The sequence below is a fragment of the Microcebus murinus genome, chromosome 8, assembly GCF_040939455.1.
Source record: "Microcebus murinus isolate Inina chromosome 8, M.murinus_Inina_mat1.0, whole genome shotgun sequence".
Taxonomy (NCBI): Eukaryota; Metazoa; Chordata; class Mammalia; order Primates; family Cheirogaleidae; genus Microcebus; species Microcebus murinus.
The window spans coordinates 87,691,919-87,718,888 of NC_134111.1; the positions used below are offsets into that span (position 1 = coordinate 87,691,919).

The following is a 26,970-nucleotide window of genomic DNA, read 5'->3' on the forward strand; positions in this document are numbered from 1 at the left end:
GGGCCTAACTCCCAACCAGTCCATGGGCAGATCTCAAGTGCTAGGAGGGGCATCTACAAAACGAGTCGTTCCTGCCTCCAGACTTCTCCTCCCCCTTCCCGGCCTCTCTCTGAGGTTTGTGAGAACCTCTGGGTGGGTGCAGTGTAGCCAGAAAAGACACCCTCTTCCTTGCTCTCTTCGAAGACTGGAGGCCCTTTCACCACGTTTGGTCAGCTCAGGGCTTCTGGAAGTGAAAAGGGGTCTTTTCTTTCACAAAAGACTTGGCTCTTTTTGTAACATGTACCCTGTCATCAAGGATTGCTTGGCATAGCCATGGGTCCCACGAGTTGCAGGGGAAGCCTCTCTTCATTCTGCTTTTCATTGTGTGAGCCCTGGTTCCCCAGGAGGGAGCAGCACAGCTGGGATGCGGAGAGGCCGGAGCACAGATGTATTTGGAGAGGGCGAGGAATTAGTGGGAAAAACCTAATGATCAACGGTTTGACATGTGTCTGTGGAAGAGCATGTATCAGTTATCCATTACTGCATAACAAACCATTCCAACATTAAAACAATGACGTTACTGCTCGATGTTCTGTGGGTCAGGAGTTTGGGCAGGGCTCACAGGGACGGCTTATCCCTGTCCTACATGGTGTCCCTGGGACAGCCCATCAGGGCTAGGGAACCCAAAATGGGTCAATTCCATGTTTGGAGCCTTGGTGCCGGCCGTTGGCTGAGGTGCCTCAGTTCTCCATGTGGCCTCTTTTCCAGCACGACATCCTGGGCTTCTTTACATGTTGGCTGAGTGCAGAAGGGAAAGCACACATGCTTACTATGCCTCCACTTGCGCCATGTGTGATGATGTCTCTTGATCAAAGCAGGCGGCATGTGGCCAAGGCCAGAGTCGGGGTGAGAGGGACTGCACAGGGGTGCGTGATTCACTGGGGCGCGTATGGCAGACTCAGGATACACAGATGATTAGCAAATACTGCCCTTGGGCAGAGCCTGTAGCTGTGTAGATCACGTCCCTCCCATCCCAGCTAGCAAGACTCCTTTAATCTCATCCTGGGACCACACCCCCTTGCACCTCATCTGCTCACATTCCAGATGACTTCTCTCTGCTCTGAGCAGAGCAGCTTGCTTAGTTCTTACCATATGTCAGAAGGCATGAGTAAAGAGGAGCTCTGGCCCTTCAGGGTGAATGTAATAAACTCTTTCTCAAAATAAAATAATTTCTAGATGTTCCATTGGTGGCTGTGGTGTCCATGAGCTAAGGGTGAGGCAGAGGTAGGGGCACCTTCCCTGGATTCAAGGGGCAGGGACCTTGGGGAAAGAATATCGAAGCCCCTTTGCCAAATGGAGTGGGGAGTGGGCCTTGAGTCACCATGGCAGTGTGGCTCAGAGGTGGACCCTAGAGCAGGCTCTCCTGGGACATGTGATCAAACCATGTTTACCAACTTTGGGAAATGATTTACCCTCTCTAAGCCTTCTCATAAGGAAAATGGAAATGGCTCTGCATCAATCGAACAATCAATCAAGATTGTTTTGAAGATCAAAGGGTAACGCAGGCCGAGTGCCCGGCATGTGGCAAAGGCTCACAGGCTCACCTGTTTTCATTGGCGCTGACACATGTTTACCTCTCCCCTCCACCCCTCCCCTTAGAAAAATGAAATTCGAAAATATGTATATTCCTAATCTCTAAATTCATCAGTGCGGAAGAGTAGAAAAAGAGAAAAAAAAGTAAAGAAGGGAGATGAGAGAAAGGGATGAAAGAGACTGAGATAAAGGAGAGAAGATAAAAGGGGGAGAAGGAGGGAAGGGGAGACAGGGACGGAGACCACAGAGAGACAGCAAGGCCGAGGCACACATACTTTAAGCCCAGAGATCATTTTCCAAGGAGGAGTCACATCTCCGGGGTTACCCAAAGCTCACTTGGCTCCTGGCAGACCCGGAGTGTTCGCCAGTGGAGAGGCCGAGGGGTGTGTGTCAGAGAGCAAATGGATTTTGCCACCCAAGGTGTCTGTACCAACTTGGACGAGATCACATGGAAAAAGGAAAGGAGTGGAGTCCGGGGAGGGAAGCATTTCTCAGAGTGAGGCTGCGTGGATGGCAGAGGACTTAACCACGAGACCTGGCCCCCTAGCAAGTCTGCAAATAATCCACACAGCTCCCTTTCTGTGCCCCTCTCCTCCTGAAGGAAACAGAGCAACTCAGCCACACACGCTCTTCCAGACTGAGTCTCTCTTTCGGGTAACACTCCCACTCCATAGCTCTTTGGCTCCTTTCCTCTACCCCGGGCCCCAGGACCGGTTGCTGGTACGGGTTGGGGAGGAAACCTCTTGCCAAAGATGGGTAGGAGCAGCGTGGCCAGAGGATCTCACATCCTTGATCTAAGCTTCACTCTCCATTGTGGAGGTGATTCCAAGACTTGGGTTGCAGACTTCTGTCAGTGCATAAGTAGAAGAATTAGGTAGTAGCAACGTGACTCAAAACTGGGATGTGTGCAGCGTAAAGACCCCCTTTCCTAATTTATGGGCCCAAGAAATTGGGATGATAGAAAGGGCTCTCTTTGGCAGTGGAGGTCGTGAAGAATCTCTCTAGACATCACCAGCTCCAGTCTTCCTATTCCAATTGGTGTCACTGGGCATGATGCAGAATCAACCATCTGAGGATGACTGCCCTCCTTCCCTAAAACTGTTGGGCATAACGCATTTCTTTCTTAGGATCAAGAATAGAAAATTTAGATAACAAATTTGTATTATTAATATTTTTAATTTAGAAATATGTGCATTTTTTGGCATTTTATGTTCTTATGTGTAAGAGAATTTGGTCTATGAGAATTGCCGATCAACCTTGTAACTCCAGTTTTCAGCGAGTAGTTGAATGATTAATTTAGACATGAATTTTGGTTGAAATTTTAGCTTCTATTGTGTTCAAATGATTGTGAAAGCTTAAGAACCACTATTTTTAAGAGGTTAATTTATTAGATTTGTAGAAATCATTTAAGTACTTGAGAAAACTTATCAGATCAAAGTTCTTTTTCCATGAAATTAAATATATTAAATTTATTAAACAAGTTCAGGAAGTTTTCTTTAATAAGTTTGTACTGGGGACCTAACACTAATCAAATTTCCCTCAACAGTGATAGTTAAATGCACTAGGTTCATAATCAGAATTATAAGATTTATGGATTGAAAGAAATAGATTAAAGGAGAACTATATTTTTGAATGTGGAACCTTCATTAATAGAATATTTATTTAAAATTAAAATCTTAAAATGACCTCCGATAGTGTTTTTTGCTCTACCTGGAAAACATAAAAGACAACACATTGAAAATTCTTTTGATCATAATGATTGTTAAAGTATTGGCTTTCTATTGCTGTGTAAACAATTACCTTAAATTTAGGAGTTTAAATGAATACCAATTATTTATTATCTCACAGTTTCATGGGGCAGGAGTCCAGGTACAGATTAGAAGGGTTTTTGGTTTGGTTTTCACAGAGCCACAATCAAGATTTCAGCAAGGGCTGAGCTCTCATCCGAGGTCTCATCCGAGGATCCTCTTCCTAGTTCACATGGCTGTTGGCAGAATGCATTTTCTTGCAGCTGTACAACTCATAGGGGCTTGCTCCTTCAAGACAAGCAGGAGAAAATATTTCTGACTCTTAGACCCTCTTTTATAGAGTTCATCTGATTAGGTCAAGCTCACCCAGGATAATCTCCCTCTGGATTCACTCAGGGTCAATTCATTAAGGGCCCTAATTGCATTTGTAAAGCTCCTCTGACCTTTGTCATATAAGGTAACCTAATCACAGGAGTGACATTCTGTGATGTCACTGGCCTCATACAGGCTCAAGTAGAGGAGACTGCACAGAGTGTGTTCACCAGGGGACTGCCTCAGAACTCTGCCTACCCCAGTGAATAACAGCATCTTCCTTCTTTCTCTAGAGTAGACTCCACAGGTCATCACTCCCACCACTCCTGGTTCTTTCTTGCCCTCACCTCCTCTGCTCATCGCCCATCACCCACACAGTACGTTCGGTGCTGTCTCCCACATCCCTTCTTCTCTGGTGCCACCACTCCACTTTGGCTCAATCAGGGCTTTATCTCTCACTGTCTTGTCATAGCTGTCGCCTACCTGGTTTTTCTGTCTCCAGGCTTATGCCTTCAATTGCTTATTTATCCTGCAGCCAGAGGAATCTTTCTTAAGAGCAAATCTGATCATATTCTTTCTTGAATTAGAACTTGGAGCCCAATACATATCTGACTTCTTCCTTGCATGTTCTTCCCAATCTGGCCCCTGCCTTGTCTCTAACTTTTCCTCTTCCATCCCTCCCGTATGTCCCACTTTTCATACCATTATTTGTTGTTTGTCATGTTCTAATCATCACAAACCCTTGCTATTCCCCAAACTGGTCCGTAATTGCACCTCAGTGCTTGTTTCCATGATTTTCTCTGCTTGGTATTTCTGAAGCACAATGTCATCTGGTATACCACCAAAGAGTCAGCAAAGCCTTCAAGGAATTCTCTCTAAGGACTTCCCTACCTTCCACTGACAGGCTTGACTGTTCCCTTTCTTGTCCCAGTCCCTTATAACCTGTATAGACATTACAATCTTAGGACAAGTTACTGCACATATACAAATCAGTCTTTCCATGTTTTCCATCTTTCTCCTAGATGGAAAAAACAATTCTCCTAGAGGAAGAAACAATTTCTTATTTATTCTGGTAGCCACAGTAACTAGTACAGTGTCGTGGATATAATAGATAATTCATGCTTTTTAATAAAGGAAGGAAACAAAAAAATGAATGAAAGTTTCAATTCTCAGAACATCACTTTTCTTAATGAAGGTGATATCATCTATTATTCAGAGCTAACATAAGGACCATGGCTGTCATAAACGCTAGCTTTTGTTGTTACTTTAGCTCAAGGGAAATCAGGATGGTAGGAAAACTGACTTTGACGTGTGTGCTGAATCTTTTAGAATTCTATGGCATGGTTTAGCACAACAAAGTGGCGGGCCTATAACAGTGTGACAATAGCCTTCTTCATGATAACAGAAAGCAGCTGTGGTGGCCATGAGAATGTGCCTTGCGGATGTCTTGCTACGGGAACCTTACATTACTGGGAGCCCCAGAGGCTGCTCCCCAAAATCCATTGCTGTGTGTGCTCCAAGGCTGTGCCTCCCATGGGCTGTTCCCCATGAATAATTAAGTGCATGAGGGCTACCAAGCCAGATACATTTCCAGGAGTCATGGGGTTGATCTGTCAGCTCACTGTGGCTCCTTCACTCTCAGGTGGCTTCTCTAAACCCTCCTTAGACTGCAGGGTGATCTAGGACACTTGACCTCGACACTCTCTCCTTCTCTTCACTCCGGGTTAGATTTGCTTTACGGGCTGAAGTTTCTTTCAGTCTTTTGCAGCTCCTTACTGATTTCTTCTCACAGAGGCAGTTCTCCTCATGAAACCCCTGCATGTTTAATCCCATCGTGACATCTGATCCTTGAGGACCCAGACCAAGAAAGCAGCATGCTGTGAGGATATTTTTGTTTTCTGTGAGTTAACATATAGCAATGACAGAGCATATTATTCTGGCTTAACCATGGTAAGAAGAAACAAGGAAAGGAGCTTTTGTTCTTACCTGGAGCAGAACCTTTCCAAAGGGAGAGAACTAGAGAATAGTTTGATAGAGCAGTGCAGATCACCCACGAGGTTCTTAGGTAGAGAGCATGCAGGAGGACAGCGTTGGCACTGGCTGCTTCCATCACACAAAGGATTTACTTAGAGGGCTAATTTCTGTGCCAATCTAAGCAAGCCTGTGCTCTCCAACCATCACACACACACACACACGCACACACACACAAACACACTCACCTTGTACCATTCAAGGTCCAAGCAGGAGAGTATAATAAAGGGAGAGCTTAAGAAAGAAGCTATTTACAAAGATATTGGCACAAATGAAGAAAGGTAACAAGGGATGGTGCAGTGTCCTCCAAGCTAGTCCTACCCATGCGTCATGAGGGAGCAAAGGAGGGGGGTGATGACTGGAAAGCAGAGGAAAAGCAGTCTTACAAGAGTTGTGGTCTTTAACGGAGAAACGTGGCCGTCCACAGCATTAAATACTCCAGCATCACTCTTCCTTCCCCTTGCCACCTCCTGTTGGTGCTCCCCATTGTTTAAATTCAACCAGAAGTCAGCAAGGATGAGGTGGTTGATGCAGTCCTACGTTTGAGACTGTCTACAGCAGGGTAACAAAGGACGAGCAGGGCATATGGAGGGCAAACGGCAGCTGTATCTGGCACACACCTGCTGTAGACACGTACAATGTCAGAGAGCATGCTCGGGGGCACAAGGAGAGGCAAAGCACAGGAATTTGTCCTAGGTTGCTGTTATCTCCACTTTACTTTTTCAAATGTTTAACCGCAATTGTTTGGTCACCTCTGTCCAAAGACATTAACAAGAAACTCTTGCAGTGAGGTGAAAATGCACGGATTCGGCTCCACTCGCTGGGCTGCCCCTCTACTCTTTGGGTTGACCCCTCTTCTCTGGTTGGCCCCATTTTTGCATTGACCTCCACTCTCTCTGGGTTGACCCTCTCTTTGCATTGACCTTACCGTCTGGACTGACGCTCCCCTCCCCCAGCCAGTGACAGCTGGTTGGCACCAGACTCACTTCCAGTCCCAGAGCAGAGCTAGCTGCTCTTACCCTTGGCTGAGAAAGGGCACGGCTCTGCGTGTTTGAAAGGAGAGGCCCTGATTAACACCTCTCCCTAGAACATTTCTACAGCCAGACATCCAGTTTCTCCAGCACCGCTCGGCTGTTCACTGGGGAAGGCGTAGGAGGGGAAAGTCGCCCAGCCTGATAGACATCTCAGCCTTTTCACCCACATGGGATGGCAGCAAAGCTAAAAATAAATAGGCTTTCAAGGTGAGCTGGGAGGACACGACTTGCTGAGGCATGAGCCCACATCAGGGTTGACGTCAGCCTTGATGACACTGCAGGTGGAACCTCCAGCTCCACTCAGGCCTGGGCACAGTGGAGCCGGAGAGACCAGGTATTCTCAGGTTAGTAACCATAGGAGAGCCAGTCCTCTCACGCAGAGGCTGCTCTCAGTAGATCCAGTGGAGTTGGCCCTAGGAGGTGGGCATCCTAGGAAAACATTCACCATTTTATGGAAGCGTTGCAGGCCTTACAGTGTTTTCCTGCATGAATTATCTCCTCTTGTCCATCTCCCTCAACTCTGATGTAGACAGCATCTCCCTTTGATAAAAGTCATGTCATTTCCCCTGTATGCCTGCTCTTTGCTTAGGGCTGTGTTCTTAAACTCTGTAGCACGTTAAAATCATCCAGGAAGCTATAAAAACTCCAAGGATTAGGTCATACTCCAGGCTAAATCAGAATCTCTGGGAGTGGGGCCCCAACTTCAGTGTTTATAAAGTTCCCCAGGTGATTCTAACGTGTCCCCATGGGTTGAGGCACTGGTTCAGGACCTCCAACTTTTAAGTCTCCCAGGTCTTCTCTTCCTACCCCAGACCCCCCACAGCTAAGTCCCCATTTTCTAATATTCTCTCTGAGCAATGTGCCCCCCTGCCTGATTAATCTCCCCATCCCACTCGGAGTCCAGAGTCCAGGTCTCTGTGCTCCTTTTCTTTCTTCAGGATTTCATTGACATTGACAGGCTCTCTGACATTGTACGTGTCTACTTCGGGTGTGCGAGATACAGCTGTCATTTGCCTTCCATATGCACCGCTCACTCTTTTCTACCCTGCTGTAGACAGTCTCAAACGTAGGACTGCATCAACCCTCTCATCCTTGCTGACTTCTGATTCAATTTAAGCCAAAGGGACCTCAGAGTACATGAGCCGAAGTCTTGATTGTACAGATAGAAACTTGGAGGGGTAGGAGCGAAGATCAGGTTGTTAGGTATGGGGACAGGGGCCTGGGCCACTTCCTGCTCTCACTGGTTTGCAGAGCCTGAAAATGCCCCCAGTGGTCACTGGCCCACTCTGGCAACTATCAGAGCAGTTCACTTTCTAGAAAGGCGAGCTGTGCTCAGACGGTGGAGATCCTTGCAATCTGTCCTAAGGATTCATTGAGCAGTTAGATGGTGGGTCGTGGGGAGCCACTGAAGATTTCCCAGCAGCAGAGTGCCACGTCTGGAGCTGCGCTTTGGGACGTCTCCTCTGACGGCGGTGGTGAGGGTGGGGAAAAGAAGAGCCGATGGCACCAACAAGTCAGGATGGAAGCTGAGGAAGAAGGGGAGATGTGCGGTTCTGAGGGAAGCGAGAAGCAGGGAAAGACAGACGCGAGGAGCGCTGGGGAGCGCCTCTGACCTCTCCTCCAAGGCACCAACTGCCTCGTGACCAAGAGTGGACTTTTCAAGGCCTGGCATCTCAAAGGACAAAACTGGTCCCAACACTGCCTCGACCTCAACAGCAGCGTGGCGCACAGGCAAGGGGAGGGAAGGTGATGCACTTGGGCACAGGTGTGGGCCTTCGGCTCTCCTGGTGCTTCATCCTGAAGGAGGTCCGTGTACAGTGAAGCTGTTGGATGTCGGCCCACAGGCAGATGGAGCAGGAGCCAATGAGCCATCGGACTCTGGAGTTTTCTAGAAACTCCCAGCTTAACCTTGATGCCCCAAGTGTGGATCTGGATAAGTCTAAAGGGCGGTGGGCAGGAGTTAGGCAAACCACTCAGGCTGCTTCGTAGGCATGCCCTTCCTCAGACTGGCGTGGCACCTGACCCCTTCCGCTCCATGGTGAGGGGAGGGGATAGAGAAGGGAAGGAAATAGAGGAGAGGAAAATATATATTTTTAACCTTTCAAATTCATGGTTTTTCAGCTATTGGTAAAACTGAGACCAAAGTACCTTCTAAACTGGCTCATTGTCAGTTTTATCAGGAGACAAAACTAACTTTACAAGGATATAAAAAACAAGTGATTTCATGGTACAAAATCTGACTTCAGCCTGTGAAATGTTTAGGACTCTGCCACTGAAGCTCACGGCTGCTGGACTGGGGGCACTTACAGACATGCCATGCATCGCAGTGGCTCAGGCTTCTTGGGTTTAAAATCTGACCTGGCATTTTTCTAGCCCTGTGTCCTTAACATCTCTGTGCCTAAGTTTTCTCACCTGTAAAATGGAAATAAAAATGATACTCACATCATAGGGTTGTTGTGACAGATGAAATGCATTGAAACATAAAAATACCTAGAAGCATACATGATGCACAGTAAGCATTTGATAAATATTAGCTGTCACTATTATCTGTAAATTTAGGGGTAGTTCCTTCATTGTCCCTGAGGTAGTATGTCATAGTAAAACTTCACTGAGAGTCTGGAAACCTTTGCTGTCGTCTCTGATCTGCCAATGATTAGTTTGCTAAACTAATCAAGTTATGTTTAACTTCTGCAAGCCTCAGTGTCTTCAGCTATAAAATGGGGGTAATCTGAGTCTACTTTGCCATGTGAACATGAAGATCATGAGTGAAAATGGATGGGGACACTTTGTTAACCAGAGAATCCTACACAGATGCAGGGAGGCCATTCCTGTTGACTTGCCACTGGGGCCTTGGTGGGGCTGTCTTGTCACCTCAAGCCATCCCTCTGCTATCAGCTTCATTCAGAGCTGCCAGACCAGGGGAGACCCACCCGGACTGTGTTTGACCCCAATGTTACCCTGGACAGCAGCACCCTGAGGCTGACTCTTCAAAACTCCCATCTCCTATTTATCCGTCCCTCCTCCTGTTGCCCATCTTGGTCTTTTATTGAGGCTTTTTGCTCTGTTTTTTTTTTTTTTTTTTTTTTTTTTTTTGAATAGCTGACATTTAACCAGAGCAATAATTAGAATCCAACTTAAAGTCGTGTATTCCACACATTGGAATTTTAAGTCTCAAAAGAATACAATTTTTATGGTGGAATTTGTTCCAGGGAGGAAGAGGAACTGCTGATGTGGTGATTTAGTCACCTGGAGCTGGCCAGAAACTTGGACTCATGTCCCGTCCTCCTGCCATGTCACTGACTTGTCCCTGTGATGCGAGTCAGGAACTGCTGGCATGGGGCTTCCTGGAAAACAAGGGGGCCAAATTAGACTCCCTCCAAGTTCTGTTCCAGGTTGTCTACATGTGCCATGTTTCTAAAACTCCAGGCAACTATTACAAAGTACAAATATGTGGTGTCAATTACAAGGAAGAACATTCAGACAGAGTTGACCAAAGATGCAGTGAGAAATTGTCAGTTCCCTATATGTAGAAGTTTTCAAAAAGAAGCCGAATGGCTTTGTGCAGGCATAATCCTGCAAAAAGAAAGGGTGGTTAGATTTTAAGATACCTGCCAACTTGGAGCTTAAGGTACTCTGTGAATTTTGGAAAATAAGAGGGACCTGAAAAACATAATGAGACACCTTTGGGGATGGAGCACCTGCCTCCTCAGACCTTGCTCCACTGGGACCGCACAGTGTGTCTCTTTGAGAAGCCAGCCTTGGCAAGGAGACCCCCAGGGGGTGAGGCTGATTTCACTGCCCTGAATGACCCTTGTGGGAATGGGGGTGGAACACTGGGCTTGGCTTGAGTCAAAGTGGAGGCTCCAGTGCGAAGAGGAGGCGTTCTTCCCCTTCATAACCTGGGACAGGGAGCCCGGGGAAATGGCATGGGCTGATCAGGGGAATGAAAGAACCACTCTTTGATGTTATTTTCCTGGTTTGTGGACTTCTGAGAGGAAGGCTTTTTACTCATTAGCCTGTCTAGACATAGGAACTCACCATCTGGGCTGGCCTCTTCCTCTTCTAATTTTCCTTGCTTTGTCACTCTTGCTGAGGGCGGGGACGAGGTTGACAGCTGACAGTAGCCGCTATGCCAGGACAGCATCAAGGCTGTTCTGTAGGTCCCTCATTTGTGGCTGAGATGGATCCAGCACCCCAATTTTGCAGATTTCTGGCTCTAAGAGGAAGGAGCAGTCAAGCTGAGTGAAAGTTGGGAAATTTGTGAAGATGTGTCATTTTGCTTTGAGGACTCTCAGACACATGCCCCATTTAACCACTAAAATGAGTAATCTGTGCTATAAGGAGGACTGTCTGAATGTGCTGCGGGACAGCACTGTGGGTGGCCCAGGGCAGGTGTCACCTGTGAAGAGAACTGACTGGCAGAAGGGCCTTGGCCATCAGATTTCCCGAGTCCTTCTGGCCAATGGATCGCCCATTACATGAACTCATCCAGTGCTGATGCAACGAGCAAGCCCTCCTTACTGCTTATTTACAGGTTTCTGCACATCCTGGAGCCATCAGGGCCCTAGAGAGGTAGAAGAAGCAAACCAGAACCAGTAATTCTGGCCACTTTGTGGCTGTGCAGAGTCATCACCTCCAAGAGAAGACAGTGCAATGTATAAAAGCCGGGCGCCCCATCTCACAAGGCCAGTGATTCAGAGGGGAAGATCTGAGCTCGTTAACAGAGCCGTGTACGACATGAATCGTTACTGACCCTTCTCCGTCCACACCAATTTGGATCAGGAGAAGCACTAAAGCTGCCAAGGAGCAGCAGCAAAGCACAGTTTGGGCTTTCTGGACACGTCAGCTGCCAAGAGCCAAATTGGGGAAAGAGTAATAAGTATTCATTTAATACCCACATAGATGATAGGCATTTTGGGGCTAAAAAAATCACTGAACCTACCCTCAACTCTAATTTGGGAATGGAAGAAAAGATTGTCTTGCCCTGCACTTAGTAGACATTCAGTAATTACTGAATTGAAGAATATAACCAAATGGTGATTCAGTTAAGGGAAGGTCTACATGGAGAGAAGGGGATCTTAAATCCCTCCCAAACTCGGAATTGGTTGGCAAGTCAGGATATTACGTGCTAGCCTGGAGACAGCTTTCTGGAACAGTTCAAATGCTACACGGCTAAGCACAAGGGAGAGAACAGCCTCTTTGAATCCCAAATTGTTTCTCTCCTTAAGAGAGTAAATTTAGCTAGCAGCATGGAGCTCCAAATGGGGAGTTCACTCCTTCATTCATTCATCACAATTATAAGGCATATACCATATACTAGGTGCTAGGTGTCACACGGAAGATAGGACAATAAATAAGATGAACACACTTTCTTGTCCTCAAGAAGTCATTAGTCCAGCAAGGCAGCCAGATCTTAAAAATGGATGTTTCAAATGTGATGAAAGTAATAATAGGGGAAATGTGAGGTGCTATAGGGTAAATTTTTAATGTAATGCATTTTTTATTAGCCAGAAATAGATTCAGAGATTAAATATTTTCATATGCATATTGACTATGACTTTGCAAATTAACTTTAAACAAACATACATGACTGACAAATAAATGAGTGTTGTCTTCAACAAAGACTCACCCTGCAAGCCCATGTTCACATTTCGATGAGGCCTTTCTCATCACTGGTGTGTATTCCTTCTCATTTGTGTGAAAAGTTGAGCATGTTCTCCTAACTAGCCTTTTGCTGTCTGACCCATTGTCTTTACTCTGTTATATGAGCTTGGCAAGTTATTAACATGTGACCTCTCTGAGCCTTGGTTTCTTGAACAGCAGAATGTTCTCTGTGATTTTATTTTTCTTCAACTGTGGTCAATCTGGTACCCTATTTTGGGGCCCCCTGCATGTGAATCTGCAGGCTGCTGTCCGGGAAGGGACATCTCAGTGGACAGTAGATGCCGTCGACCCCTTCCAGGTTGGAGGTCATGCCTCCCTCCTGGGCACCTGCACCTGTGTTAGCTAATAGAGGGAGTGGCTCTTTTTATCATTAGCTTTGCAGATAATTACAGGTGTACACTTTGTCATGCTTGGGGTTTGGCCAGTATTCTGCAAGCGATGCTTAGAGTGATTTCTCCCTATCAGTCCTGGGATCCTTTCCAGACATACAAAACAGATGAGGCAACTGCCATATGTGATGATCTTGGCCACAGAAGGCCTCAGAGACTCCAAGCTGGAGGCAGGAGGAGCCTCAGAGCTCATCTGCTTCCATCTCCTCAAGTGCAGATAAGGAAACTGAGATTAAGAGACATGTTTGAGTTCATGCAGCTCATCAGCTGCTGGCAGTATCAGACTTGAGTTCTCCTTAATCAATGTCGTTGGTGGTTTTTTTTTTTTCCATCATTATTCCTCAGGCCCTCAGGTTAGATGGGTGAAATTATTCCCAAATGTTGCGTGCATTCAATGCAGCAGCCTAAAGCATAGATATTTATTGTGTACTTCTGAGATAGATGGTCTCCTAGTTAATTTCTTGGCTCAACTATACCACAAAGATCCCAGACTCATTGATTTAAATTCTCCAACTTGCCACCTTGAATTTGCAGGATATATGTTGCATAATAGAACATCATGTCCTCAAAGGGCAGAAATGACAGAAACAGGTGCAGAGCAGGAAATTTTCCTTCTTCTACCTCTCTTTTCTTTCATCAGGGAAGAAAAGTTTTCCCAAAGGTCCTCAATAGACTACCCTACTGGCCAGAACTGGGTTCCATGGATATCTCAACTTTGAAGGAAGCTGGGAAACTGTGACCTGTGTATTTTAGTTTCTATCATATGATGTAGGCAAGGGAGAAGGTGATATTAAATAGCTAAAACTTGGCCAGACAACCTGGTCTGCCACAGTGCTGCGTTCTCCCTGGGTTAGTCTATGGGTAAACTAGCATCTGGGTCAGGCATCAGCAACGGCCACTGCTTCATCAGCCATCTGGATGCTTCATCCATTCTCCTTGGACTTTGCTCCATCAGGAATCACTGAGTTAAAATACCTGCTTACATTCTCACCTCACCCACCAGACTGTGAGCTCCTTGCGGAAAGGGCTATGATTTATTTAATACCCAGAGCCTGACTCATAGAAGACATTTTTTAAAAAGGTGAGAGGGAATCACTAATTTATTGACAAATATTTAATAGTTGGATGAATTGATTAATTAATTAATGTAACATGCAATTTACAAAGATACAATATTACCAAAAAAAAAACCAACTTGGTTTTTAGGAGTGCCAAATCTGGAAAAAGTAAGATAAGGACATATTAAAAATAATAGGGAAATACGCTTGGTTTCTGAGAACCATGTATTTCCATCCTCTATAATGTCTTCAGAGAGGCATGAATAATAAATGGAATCCATCTTTATCAATTTTAGTGCTGGAACATTGCTGCTCAAGTCTGACACTGCTCTGAGACAGAATCACGTGGGTCTCTGTGTTTATTAGGGTTACACAGATTCTGAAACAAAGGCTCAAAGAGGTTCAGAGACTAACCTCCAATCAACAATCTAGTTAGTAGAACCTGACTATGCCTAAATCCCTATTCTATGTTTTATCCTTCCACTTCTTCCTACAAAATGAAAGTGTATATATTTGTTCTTGTTCTTGTTGTTTGCTTGTCTGTATTTCTGCGTCTTTTGGTTTTGTTGGGGGGGCGAGGGAGGTAGATGAGCTTTTGTGCTCTGCCCAATTCATGGAGACTTGTCAAGTTTTCAGTTTGCATCTACCAAGCATGCTTTGCAGGATCAGGAGTTATTTTAATTTCTTTATTTTTTTTCCCCTTATTTTTGGCACCTTACTCAAGACCTGTGAGTCCCTCTGGGCTGTGTGTCTCAGAAGTGATAATTAAATTTCTCAGGTGCAAGTCACTGGGAAGCTGAGTTTGTGGTGTGCTGGCTTGTATCTCCTCTCTGGGTGCTCCCACCCTTGCCGAGACCAAGTCACATCTGAAGCCTTCACATCAAATGCAAGAAAACAAGGATCCACAGGGCAAAGCACTAATCAAAGCTTTAGGATTAGGACTCTCGCTAGTTAATCTCCTGCCTAGTTTGCCCCGAGGTTCTGAGTGAGGTTAGCCTGTTTGCTCACACCTCGTTAATCCAGGTTGATCTAAGGAAGAGCTGTAGAAATGTCCTCACCTGTGCTTGTGTTTCAGGTAAATCAAATCTGTATCTCCCTGTCTGTCTCAGAGAGTGAACAACTGGATCTGGCTATAGTCAGGCACAAGCTGTGGTGCTAAGACTTAGAAACTTGGGCTTCTATTTGACAAAAAGCAAAGACCGGGAGCTGGGACCCCAAATAGGTAATTCTTTGTGGGAGGTATCTGGGTGTCACAGTAGCTGGTTGAGATCTTGGGGGGCTTACTATGGGCAAGGGCATAGGAGAGACTGTTGCCTGCATAACTCTTTCTGCAGTGTCTACAGTGGTTTTTGTTTGTTTGTTTTTTAATTTGGGTGATGGAGAGGGGGTTAGTGGGAAAGTTATAAAAGAAACAGGAGTTTCCAAAGAGAGAGAGAGAGAGAGAAAGAAGAAAAGTGCTGCTTAGGAGGGGAGGCCAGTCAGAGCATTCTAGGAAGACCTGTTGGTCCAGCTGAGATGTGGGGAGGGCCTGGGGTGTGGCAGTGGTGGGGAGAAGCAACAAGATGAGACAGAAGGAAGGAAACACGCGGGTTTGAGCCTCCTCCACAGACGTAGAAAATTTAGACCAGGTACACTGATGTCACTTTTTATGATTTTTTGTCATTGTGTGGGTGTTCACACAGGGGTGTGCACACTGTCCATTCTCCCAGGTCCACATAATCTGGACTGTAATATGATTGATGGTCTGACAACAGTGACAACAGCTACAAGAAAGGAGAAGGAACCCCAGAAGCTCACGGGAAGGAGATTGAAAATCATCAAAAAGAAAAACAATTATCTTTAGATTCACAAACTGTCCAAGCTAAATGTAGCCATGATCCATTCCTAGGGATGAAGTATCAGACATTATTATGTTTTGTTTTCTTTCTAACTGAAAGACTAGAATATAAAATGGAAAGGAGTGTGAGACCTTGGCATATGCAGAAAGCTGTAAATAGATCTTTACAGATAAGCTGAAAATCCAGGGAGAGATGTGGCTTGGGTGGAGAGAGGCCAAGCCGGTCATGATGAGGATGGTGCATTTTACCTGGTAAGTCACAGGGACCCATTGATGACTTCAGAGTAGGAGGGGTGCATGATCAGATTTGCATTCTAGAAAAATCACTCTGGTTGCAGTTTGGCAAGTGCAATAGGGGATAATAAGTGGGGGTGGACAAAGGGAGACTCAACTCTACCATAACATTGAACACTGAACTGTCCTAGAGTTCTAGGATTGGGAATTGGGTCTTTCCTGGGCTGAAATTTAACCTTAGTCTGCCTTAGATGGGTCCTTAAGGTATAGGAGCAATGCTTCATCTAAGTTCTCTGTGCACCCATATTAAGCATGAAATCCAGGCAGGAATAATGATTAAAAAAACAAGGGCTTCCAGGAAATCATGTCTGGGCTTTTGTGGAAGAGCTCTGGATTCTAGAAGAAACTGGAAAAGAGGGAAGCAATCTGTCACTGGGAAAATCTCAACACTCCTGGCTCCACCTTCTTGGATGCAAGATTTTATCTTGTGATAAAGGCCAAGTGACTTGGATAATGAGGATTTCCCCTCATGTGCAGAGCTTCCCAGGTTTTAGAATTTATTTTCACAAGTGTATTTTAGTCTATCCTTATAACTTCCTTGTGAACTTGGTCAGCTAGATAAACTCTCAAAGCCTCAGTTTCCCTGTTTGTTCAAAAGTAGGATTAATATGTAGTCTGCTCAAGGTCAGATGGCTGAGCAGCTCAGAGCCAGAAGCCACTGTTGGGCTCTCAGCATCACCTCTGCTGTAGGCCAGGCGTGGCCCTGCGTGGCTGCTGTGGGCTTGGTTGCACATGAGTCTGCACATGACACAAAGGAAGCAGGGTGACTGGTAGGGGTTGAATTTGTTCTCCCCTCAAAATATTTACAAGCCCTGATCCCCCGTACCTGCAAATGTGACATTATATACAAATAGGGTCTTTTCAAATAAAATCAAGTGACGATGAAGTCGTTAGGGTAAGCCCTAATCCAATGACTGGTGTCCTTTTAGGAAGTCAGAAACCATATACAGTCACCTTCAATATCCATGGTGGATTTGTTCCAGGACCCCTGTGAATACCAGAATCCACAGATGCTTAAGTACCTTATATAAAATGGCATAGTTTTTGTATATAACCCTTCCACACCCTCCCATATACTTTAAATCATCTCTAGATTATTAACAATACCTAATGCAATGTAAATGCTATGTAAATAGTTGTTATGCTGTATTGTTTAGCAAATAATGATAAGAGAAAAAGTCTGTACATGTTCAGTACAGATGCAACCATTCTTTATTTATTTTCAAATATTTTTATCAGAGGTTGGTTGAGTCAGTGGATCCAGGACCTGGGGACATACAAGGCCGATTGTATCTGATAATGAATTCATACTAAAATATATAAGAAACTTATACAACTCAATAACACACATACAAAAATAAATAACCCAATTAAAATACAGGCAAAGAACTTAGGCAATTTTCCAAAGAAGACATACAGATGGCCAACAGGTATGTGAAAAGATGCTCAATGTCACTAATCAACAGGAAATGCAAATCAAAAACACAATGAGATATCACCTCACACCTGTTAGGATGTTTTTTATAAGAAAGACAAAAGATAACAAGTATTGGTGAGGATGTGGAGAAAACAGAATCCTTATAAACTGCTGATGGGAATGTAAATTGGTAAACCCATTATTGAAAACAGTATGAAGTTTTTTCAAAAAATTAAAAATAGAACTACCATATGATCCAGAAATTTCTTTTCTGGGCATATAATAAATGAAGGAACATTGGACTTAAGTGGGACTCTAGAACAAAAGGGCCTAACAGACTTTTATAGAACATTTTACCCCCAAACTACTGAATATATATTCTTATCAGCATGGAACATTTTTCAAGACTAATCATACCTTAGGCCACAAAATCTGGCTCAAGAAATTTAAAAAAATAGAAATCATACCATATATCTTCTCAGAGTACAGTGGAATAACACAAGAAATCAACTCCAAGAGAAACACTCAATTCTACACAAAGTCATGGAAATTAAACAAGCTGCTGCTGAACAATTATGGATCAATAGTGAAATTAAAATGGAAATAAAAAGATTCCTCGAACTGAATGACAAAGGGGACGCAAGCTATCAAGATCTATGGCATACAGCAAAAGCAGTCCTGAGGGGAAAATTCATAGCCTTAAATGCCTACATCAAAAAGACAGAAAGATGAACAAATGAACAATCTAATGATGTACAAATGAACAATCTAATGACACATCTCAAGGAACTAGAAAAGGAAGAGCAAACCAAACCCAAAGCTAGGAAAAGAAAAGAAATAACTAAGGTCAGAGAAGAGCTAAACAAAATTTTTAAAAAAGAGAAAATTATACAGATCAATGAAACAAAAAATTATATCTTTGAAAAGATAAATAAAATCGATATACTTCTTGCTCAATTAAGCAGGAATAGAAAAGAAAGGACTCAAATATCCAATGGAAATGAAATCAATATTTTAAAGAGATAGCTGCGCTCCCAAATTCATTGTAGCTTTATTCATGATAGCCAAAATATGAAAACAACCTGTGTCTGTTGACAAACAAATAAAGAAATTATGGTATATATAAAAATGTGTAAATATATACCACATTTATATATATATATACACACATACTAAAATTTCTTTATTCATATTTATATATGAATATTATTCAGCTTTAAAAAAGAAGGAAATCCTACCATTCATGACAATGGAGGGACATTATGCCAAGTGAAATAAGCTAGAGACAGAAAGAAAAATGCTGCATGATCTCACTTGCATGTGGAATATAAGAAAGTTGAATTTATGGAAGCAGAGAGTGGCTACCAGGTTTGGGAGAGTTGGGGAAATGGGGAGAAATTGATGAAAGGGTACAAAACTTCATTATGCAAGATAAGTAAGTTTTGGAGATCTAATGTATAGCATGCTGGCTAGGGTAGATTATACTGTATTGTATACTCGAAATTTGCTATGAGAGTAGGTCCTTCATTCCCTCCACACGCATACACAAAAGGCCCCTGTGTGAAGAGATGAATATGTTAATTAGCATGTCTGTAGTATTTGGTGTACACCTTAAATAGGTACAATTCTGATTTTAAAAAGAAAAGCAGAGACACACAGGGAGAATGCCATGTGATGACAGCAGCAGAGATTGGAGTGACACAGCCACAGGCCAAGGGACCCCCAGGCTTCCCAGCCAGCACAAAAGCTAAGAAGAGGCAAGAAAGGAGTCTCAGAGGAAGCAGGGCCCTGCTGACACCTTGGTTTCAGACTTCAAGCCTCCAGAACTGTGAGAGAATAAACATTCACTGTTTTAAGCCACCCAGTGAATAAACATTCACTGTTACTTTGTCACAGCAGCCACAGGAAACTAACACAGTCCCGCGTACATCACTGCTGTGTCCTCCAGCAATCAGATCATGAAGGCAGGACCTATGGCAATCAGATCATGAAGGCAGGACCTATGATGAAACTGCTCTGCCCAGCAAAGCATGGGTCGGAGGGGCAGTGGGTCCCGGGGAGAAGAGTTAGCATGCCAAACCCTGTCTGCTGAGCTGGGCAAAATGAGAAAAGCTGATTTTATTCCATGCACCTCCTTTCAGGTTGGGTGTGGAGTCTTTCAACACTGATATGCTAAGAGGTTCTAATGAGCGGGAGGCGTGCGTGTGGGAAGTTCAATGACTAAACCATTAGGAATGTGTCCACACTCCTCTAAAGATTGGGGGAGGACACAATATATGAGTGCTTTACTTTCTGTAGACATCGTTCTAGTCAGAAGAATACTAATTTATTGATTTCTAGCTGTATGTTATAAAAAGAATTTAAGTTAGAGTCTAAATTGTCAGACATCAGATGCTCTACTAATATGCTAATGACAAAAGAATGCTTTTTGTCTACAAGGATATAGACGTTGTGAGCAAAGTGAGATAGTGTGTTAGGGCCACTATGTGAAGATCTGGAAGCAAGGGGGAGTCCTGCCCTCTGATAGGAAAGGAAAGGGGGGCTCTGGCTGCTCAGAAAATACACGGTTTGGAAAGCTACAGATTCTATTCTGTCCTTCGAAGTCCCCTCCTCAATGAGAGATTTGTAGAGGTCCTCCCTGGAGACCTGGAGATGGGGTGGGGGGGTCTTGCTGAGCACCCGTAAGGTCTGGAAAGGATGCCATAACTCAGGGTGAGGCTATTTGGGGATAGGTCCTCACTTCAGACCATGCCTGTGCCTCTCCAGATAGCCCTTCAGCTAGATCACGGGGTGCTTGACTTCGTGTTGATGGATTTAGTGGAGAATAGAAATGTTATCTGTTCTCATTCCTCTCACAGAAGTGATGTGATCTAGGGTTTCTCTAACTTGCTGGGGTGAAGCGAGGAAAGGGAAGAGGGAGGTCAAGAAAAGGACAAGAGGAGGGTTGTTGAAGGAGAGAAGCACAGAAGGAAGAGAGAAGGAGTACGCCCAGTCACGTGCTCTCTACCCAGGGGGAACGTGCATCTATGAGCATATGTGTGTGACACACGCACGCACATAGTCTAATGCAAACCTAACAGGGAGAGGATTCTCAATGTCAGCGCAGACATTCATCTGCAGTTGACCTTCCAGTGCCCCAAATTACACAAGACCTTAGGGACAAGGGGGGCTTTGCTCCCTTAGGAAAAAAGCCATTATCTCATTCTGTGTCAAGACCCTGGAGGCTCTTTGACGTCAGAACTGCTTGCCCCCCTCCCGCTGGCCTTTGGCAGATGCCTGCTCCCAGCCCCTTCACAGAGACATTTTCACTGCTCTTACCTCCCGCAGCCTACCCCTCTCCCAGACCCAGGAAATCCCAGTGCTAGGAGTGACATGGTGCCACTGTGGGGACCTGAAGACAGCTGTGTCCCTCCAGGCTCAGAAGCCTATGGTGGTTGAGAAAGTGTGGGTTGTGACAAAGACGTCGGGACAAAGAGAGGGTCCAGGGCACCCCACGCCACACGGGGGAGGACAAAGACCCTCATCCCAGGTTTCTTTCTCACCCTCCATTCACTGCTGGGTCGGTGTCGCGGGGCCCATTTTCTCCACGAGGGAGGGAGGGAGTCTGTGTCCCAGATTATAGGAATGTTGCGGGCAATGAGATCCTATTTAAAAAGTGTGCTGGGAGCTCCAAATGAAAGAATTTGAAAATGTGAAGGAAATGGAAAGTTCATACACAGAGACTCACTGCTTTCCCCCATAACAAAATGAACTCCTGTAAAACTTCTCTCTTTTTTTAATCACTGACACCCATATTCCCCCCTTATGCAGGCTCCTAAACCATCCTGTTTCCTCCCTTAACCCTGCCTGCTCACCCTTGTATTAATCGCAGAAATGCCTTTCTCCCACTTGTGCTTTTACTTAGCAGCTATAAGCCTCAGTTTCCAAACTTGAAAATAAGAATAATAATAGACCTATTTCATAGGGTTAAATGTTTAATCATGTTTAACCACATGATTAAATATGATAATGAAACTAAGACACTTAGCACAATGGGTAACACATAGAAAAGAAGAGCTTGGAATACCAGTGAAGTTAGATATGAGCTGTATCATTGTTTTTATTGTTATTGCTATTGCCTCCAAGCTGTTAGCACCCCAGGTCAGGATCCTTGCAATATCCTCCTACCGCTGTCTCTACCTGGTCTCTCTTCTCTCCTGTAAGTGAGTCCTGTATACTCCGACATATTAGTATTTCTCAAATACAACTTTTGCCTTATTATCCCTTTGCTCAAGAGCTTTCAATGATTCCAAGTTGCCTGTTATATTGAGTTACTATTCCTCAGACTAGTATTCCAAGCTCTTCTTTTCTAACACTGTAATCCAACATGGAACTTCACCTTCAGCATGGTTAGTATGTCTCTCTTATCTTTTCCTCTACCCAACCTTTCCCACTACCAAGATACATCTGCCTCTTCCTTTTTTCCATCTGGAATTCATGTGACTCAGCCCACCTGCAGTCCCCAAATCTCAACCCTTTTTGCCTTCCAGGCACAATCAGTAGGGATATTACAGTACCGACAGAATAGGACACTACCCTGACCAGGACAATGGGATTTTACCAATGTAACAGGTGGGACCCTGAGAAGGAGAGTGTGTGTCCCTGTGCTTTATTCTTGGATACTGACTGGTTCCTCCTGATTCTATTTGACATTGTCTCTCTTATCATATCTGCTTTAGGGGAATTCCAGACCTTGCGTTTAAGTGAGTTCAACATGAGAACAATCCACTGGATCTCAAATGGGAGATGTGAAATGGAAAATTTTTTTTTTCCTATGAAGATTTTCTGGTTTGATCAGGGTGGTGGAGGAACAAATATAGAAGAGGACTACAAATCCATGAGAAATGTCCTCAACTTTTAGGAAATATCTCAGTAGGTTCTGCAATGTGGGGTCCTTTATGTGGAGGGGAAATGTTGAAGCTCAGAAAAAGCATTACAGTCTTCTTTCCTTGTCATGTGTGACTTTGGTTACACATGTATAAAGACCCTAGGGATAAAGAAAGTGGATTCTGTTTATTAACTCCATGATGAAGACATGCTTATTGAATAGTGACCACACTATAATTACCACTGATAGTTTGAATGTCTCCCTTTTCTCCCTTATCTGTTTATCCACCTGAAAACACTGGAATAAATAATCTCTAGAGTGGCACCTTGATTACACATACATAAAATGAACAGGCATTTTCTATGTGTAGGGAAGTGAGTGAGACGGGACTTGTGCGTACAAGGAATGATGGATCTCTAGCAAAGCAATAGACATGTGTCATAAACCATCACCTGGGGATATAGACACAAGAAGTCATTTCCTGTCCTTATCACTGTCTCTGCAGAGCTTGAAACACATAATAGCTTTGCAACTACCTGAGATGATATGGGCTTCAGCAGTAGAGGCAGGAGAATGAATGCAATGGCCCCTCTAGGTCGCTTTTGGCATCAGTATTTAATAACTTTGTGACTGCAGAGGACTGATCTGTCTGTGGCAGAACATATTTACAGCCTTCTTCCTCTTTCCTCCCCCTCTCTCCATCCCCACCCAATTTTTATCCCCAAGGGATAGAGGCTTTGATAGAGGATAACAACCCAAGATGATGCAATGCATTTGTTTTGGCCTCCACTTGAGTCTGTGTCTGTTATTAGAGGGTGATGCTAAGTCTGGTCTTCCCACTGGCTGAGTCCCAGGATGAGGACCCATCCCACCAGCACCATGACTCATCTCTGAGTTACAGGTCCTCTTGAAATCTTGGGCTGTGGTTGAGTACCCCGCCATGAGGGCCCCGGTGGTTCTCCAGGGTGCCCACCCAGGGGCTCTGCCTCCGCTCTCCTTCATGTCTGCGTGTGACACATCCAAATCCCTTTGTGTCTCTCCATCTTCCTGCCACTGTGCAAGTTTGTGTATATTTCTAGTCATGGAAAAAAACCAATTATACGATAGCGTTTCAATTAAATGTAATAAATACTTTTTGCAAACACTGTGCTTAAGGATAGGGTGAAGTTTGTGGCCAAATATGGAAATTATCCTTTTAAAAATTTTATAGCAAATTGTCTACTTTATTTTAGAGAAAATAGAAAATATAGAGAAGAAACCAAAAAGAAAAAAACCCAGCAAAATCAAAACAAGACTATAATTCCATTCCAGAGGTACATATTACTAATAAATAAAGTAATCTATTTATAAAGTAATCTATTTATAAATTTATTTATAAAAGTAATTTATTTATAAAGTAATTTATTTATTTATAAATAAAGTAATTTATTATTACTACTAATAAAGTAATAAATGCTTTTTGCAAACACTGTGCATAAGGATAGAGTGAAGTTTGTGGCCAAATATGGAAATGATTCTTTTAAAAATTTTATAGCAAACTGTCTATTTTATTTTAGAGAAAATAGAAAATATAGAGAAGAAACCAAAAAGAAAAAAACCCAGCAAAACCAAAACAAGACTATAATTCCTTCCAGAGGTACATATTACTAATATTTTGAATATATTTTTAGATGTATTCTAATAACACACACAATTTAAAATAACATAAAAATATGATCAAACAGTATTTGCTAACTTGCTTTTAATTATTTTTTTCCCTCCTTAACATCTGAAATGAGAAAACTTCTATAGTTCTAAACTTATATATACTTGTACCTTATTCTAGAACTGCACTATTCAATACAGTAGCCAATAGCCATACGTGGCTATTTAAATTACCTAAAACTAAATAAAATTTTAAAATTTACTTCTTCAGGCTAAATTTTAGACTTCAGACTAGATAGTAGGCATGTGACTAGTGTCTACAGTACAGATACAGAATATTTTCATCATCACAGAAAGTGTTAGGGACAATGCTGTTCTAGAAAGATACATTTTCGCAAGACCATCTTGAAGATAAAGACCTCAGTAGCACTTGAATGCCATATTTATATTTAATGTATTGATACAATCACTGATGGAGAAGAAGCTGCCTGATCTAACTTTTAAATATCCACAACATTCACTTATTTTTTTTAACAAATGTTCACAAAACCTGATGGCATTAGAACACCAAGATAAAAATGTGTATTGCCTGCCCTCAAGGCCCCTAAGCCTAGATGCATTTTAAAATTTTTTTAATTGACACATTGTCATTAAACATATTTATGGGGTACAATTTGTGCTTGGTACTAGGTGCTTTTGAAGCAATATTGACTCATTTATTACTTGGAAGTCACCTTTCTTTACCATGTGTCAACAGGTGACCCTTGTCGCTCTGTTCCTGTGCTCTCATTGCCTTTTAACAGATGGCTGCAAACTCCAGAGACTACAGGTGCATGTAGACCAAGAACGGAATGAAGCCAGCTGCATGCAATCCAGAACGGGGGCTGTGCTGAGCTGGGGGCTCACAGAGAGAGACCAGAGTGCTGCCTGCTCCGGGGGAGGAAAAGTTCTGCTCTGCCTTATCTTCTGATTTCTCAAAAGAAGGCAGAACTCCAGAATTTGTTGTAAATGCTTTCAATTACTAACTGCTAAAAGCAAACTTGGGTTAATTTTTTTTAAAAGGAGGATAACCCTAGCAACAGGTTCTGCTCAGTCCATGGGCCACCAGTTGGCCATGTCCAGTGTGACTCACCACGTCCTTCCAACTCATGCTTAGCAAGATCCAGACCTGTAGGTTTTTGCCTCGCCAGTGTCTCCAACCTAATCCTTTATGCACATATATTTTTGCATCTAAAGCTTCAATTCCTTTCTCCTTTCTTATATCACTCCACTCTTGCCAACCCAGTCACCCCAGTCTTTGAGAACAATGATGACTTGGTTTGTCTTAACAGGTGAAGATTTCAGGGTAGGTTTTCCTCTACCTTTTCCACTACCCCTTTGGTGTTCTTTTGGGTTTTGTTTTCTCATATTCAATGGCCAAGATCACATACCTAGGATGGAAAAAAAAAAAAAAAACTCAAATGAATCTACTCACATAATGGATCATATATCCATATATGATAATGGATCATATATCTCTGATGACATCTAAACTCTCAGTGTTTTAAGTTAATAAAAATCAGTTTAAGTTTAATTTTCATAGCTTGATAATGATTAATCTTGCTGATGGGAAAATCCGGGCTCTTGATTTTTCTCAAGGTTTTTAGGAAAGGTTTGGGAAAATGGGCTTGGCTGTGGGGAAGGTTCTCAGGTACTCATTTTAAACAGGTTCCTGCCTCCAAACTCCTATTCTCACCTCTTCAGCACAAAAAATTCCCTGTGCAAGGGCTCTATAGGGTAGTTTTATCATTACCATTATGATTATTAAAGGCTAATATTTATTGAATACATCTCTGTAGCAGATATTATACTAAGCATTTTATACACATTATTTTCATTTATTCCTCACAAAAATGATGGATTGTGTACGCCAATATTAGTCCCATTTATAACAGCCATACCCCTTGTCTTAGTCCATTTGGGCTTCTAGGACAAAATACTACAGACTGGGTGGTTTATAAACGACAGACATGAGTCTCTCCCTGTTCTGGAGGCTGCAATCCCAAGGTCAGGGTGCCAGCATGGTGGGGTTCTGGTGAGAGCTCTCTTCCTGGCTGGCAGACAGCCTCATTCCAGCTGTGTCCTCATGTGACAGTGCAAAGCAGGAGGGGTGGGAGAGCCCTCCAGGTCTTTTTTATAGAGGAGCCAGTCCCACTCATAAGGGCCCCCTCGACAGCATGTAATTACTTCCTGAATTCCCTGCCTCTTAATACCATCACCTTCGGGGGAGGAGGTAAGATTTCAACATATGAATTCTGAGGGGACACAGTCATTCCATCCATAACACCCTGTTCTCCATTTTGATGCTTACAGTAACATAGGAAAACTAAATTCAAGTTCAAGAGACCTTGGAAGTTTACACCATCCAGTCTCCAGCCTCCGAGCAGGATGGAATCCTACTCATTACTGAACTGTGAGGGGGGAGGAGGTGGGGGACCCTGTTTAAAAATCATTAAAATGATTCTTCATAAAGAAACCCCAGCCTCTTTCAGTTACTCATTTTGGGGTCTAATAATCATCATAATCAGAGATTATTTTATTTGATGTGCAGCCCACAAAGCATGGGAATTTGTTTGGAATTTTATCTGGAATTTCATCTGGAATTTTATTTTTTTTCCAACTGAGATTTTAAAATAGGTTATTTACTTATCCTGGGGCCTTCCTTTTGTAGTACATGTACTTTTCTTGAACTCCCCGGAGTACTGTCCGAAATGGGAAGTCATGTGTGTGTGTGTGTGTGTGTGTGTGTGTGTGTGTGTGTGTGTGTGTGTGTTTGTATATGTGTATGTGGTGTTCTGAGATGAAACAAAAGCAAAATAAAGAATCTGCCTATGGTGTCCCTAAGCCAGTATTGTTATTCGAGGTGGTGTGGTCATGATCTTGCTAATGGTTTACAATTGTCATTTCTTGTCCATCAACCATGGACCTACATAGTTGGGGTAAGGAATGCCAGGGGCCCTGTTCCTGTGGATGGGGGGAAGCCTTGGTGTGTCCAGCCTGGAAGCTTCCTGCCTCACACAGCTCTTTACTAAATCGCCTGCCACCCCATCCTTGTTTTTGTGAC

At 43.5% G+C, this 26,970-nt stretch overlaps 1 long non-coding RNA gene across 2 annotated transcripts in view; it reads right to left on the bottom strand.

Annotated features, from left to right (window-relative positions):
* Positions 1-3,264: 3,264 nt before the first annotated feature.
* The window catches only part of LOC105882629 (uncharacterized), a 28,573-nt gene continuing 4,867 nt past the window's right edge, over positions 3,265-26,970 (bottom strand). The window contains exons 2-4 of one of the 2 annotated variants that reach the window (XR_012920623.1): positions 10,736-10,913; positions 9,944-10,041; positions 3,265-3,608 (exon numbers count right to left, since the gene is read on the bottom strand). This is a non-coding gene — a long non-coding RNA (uncharacterized LOC105882629). Of the gene's footprint in view, positions 3,609-6,049; positions 10,042-10,735; positions 10,914-26,970 lie in introns of both variants that reach the window. The other variant, XR_012920622.1, reaches the window with a different exon arrangement.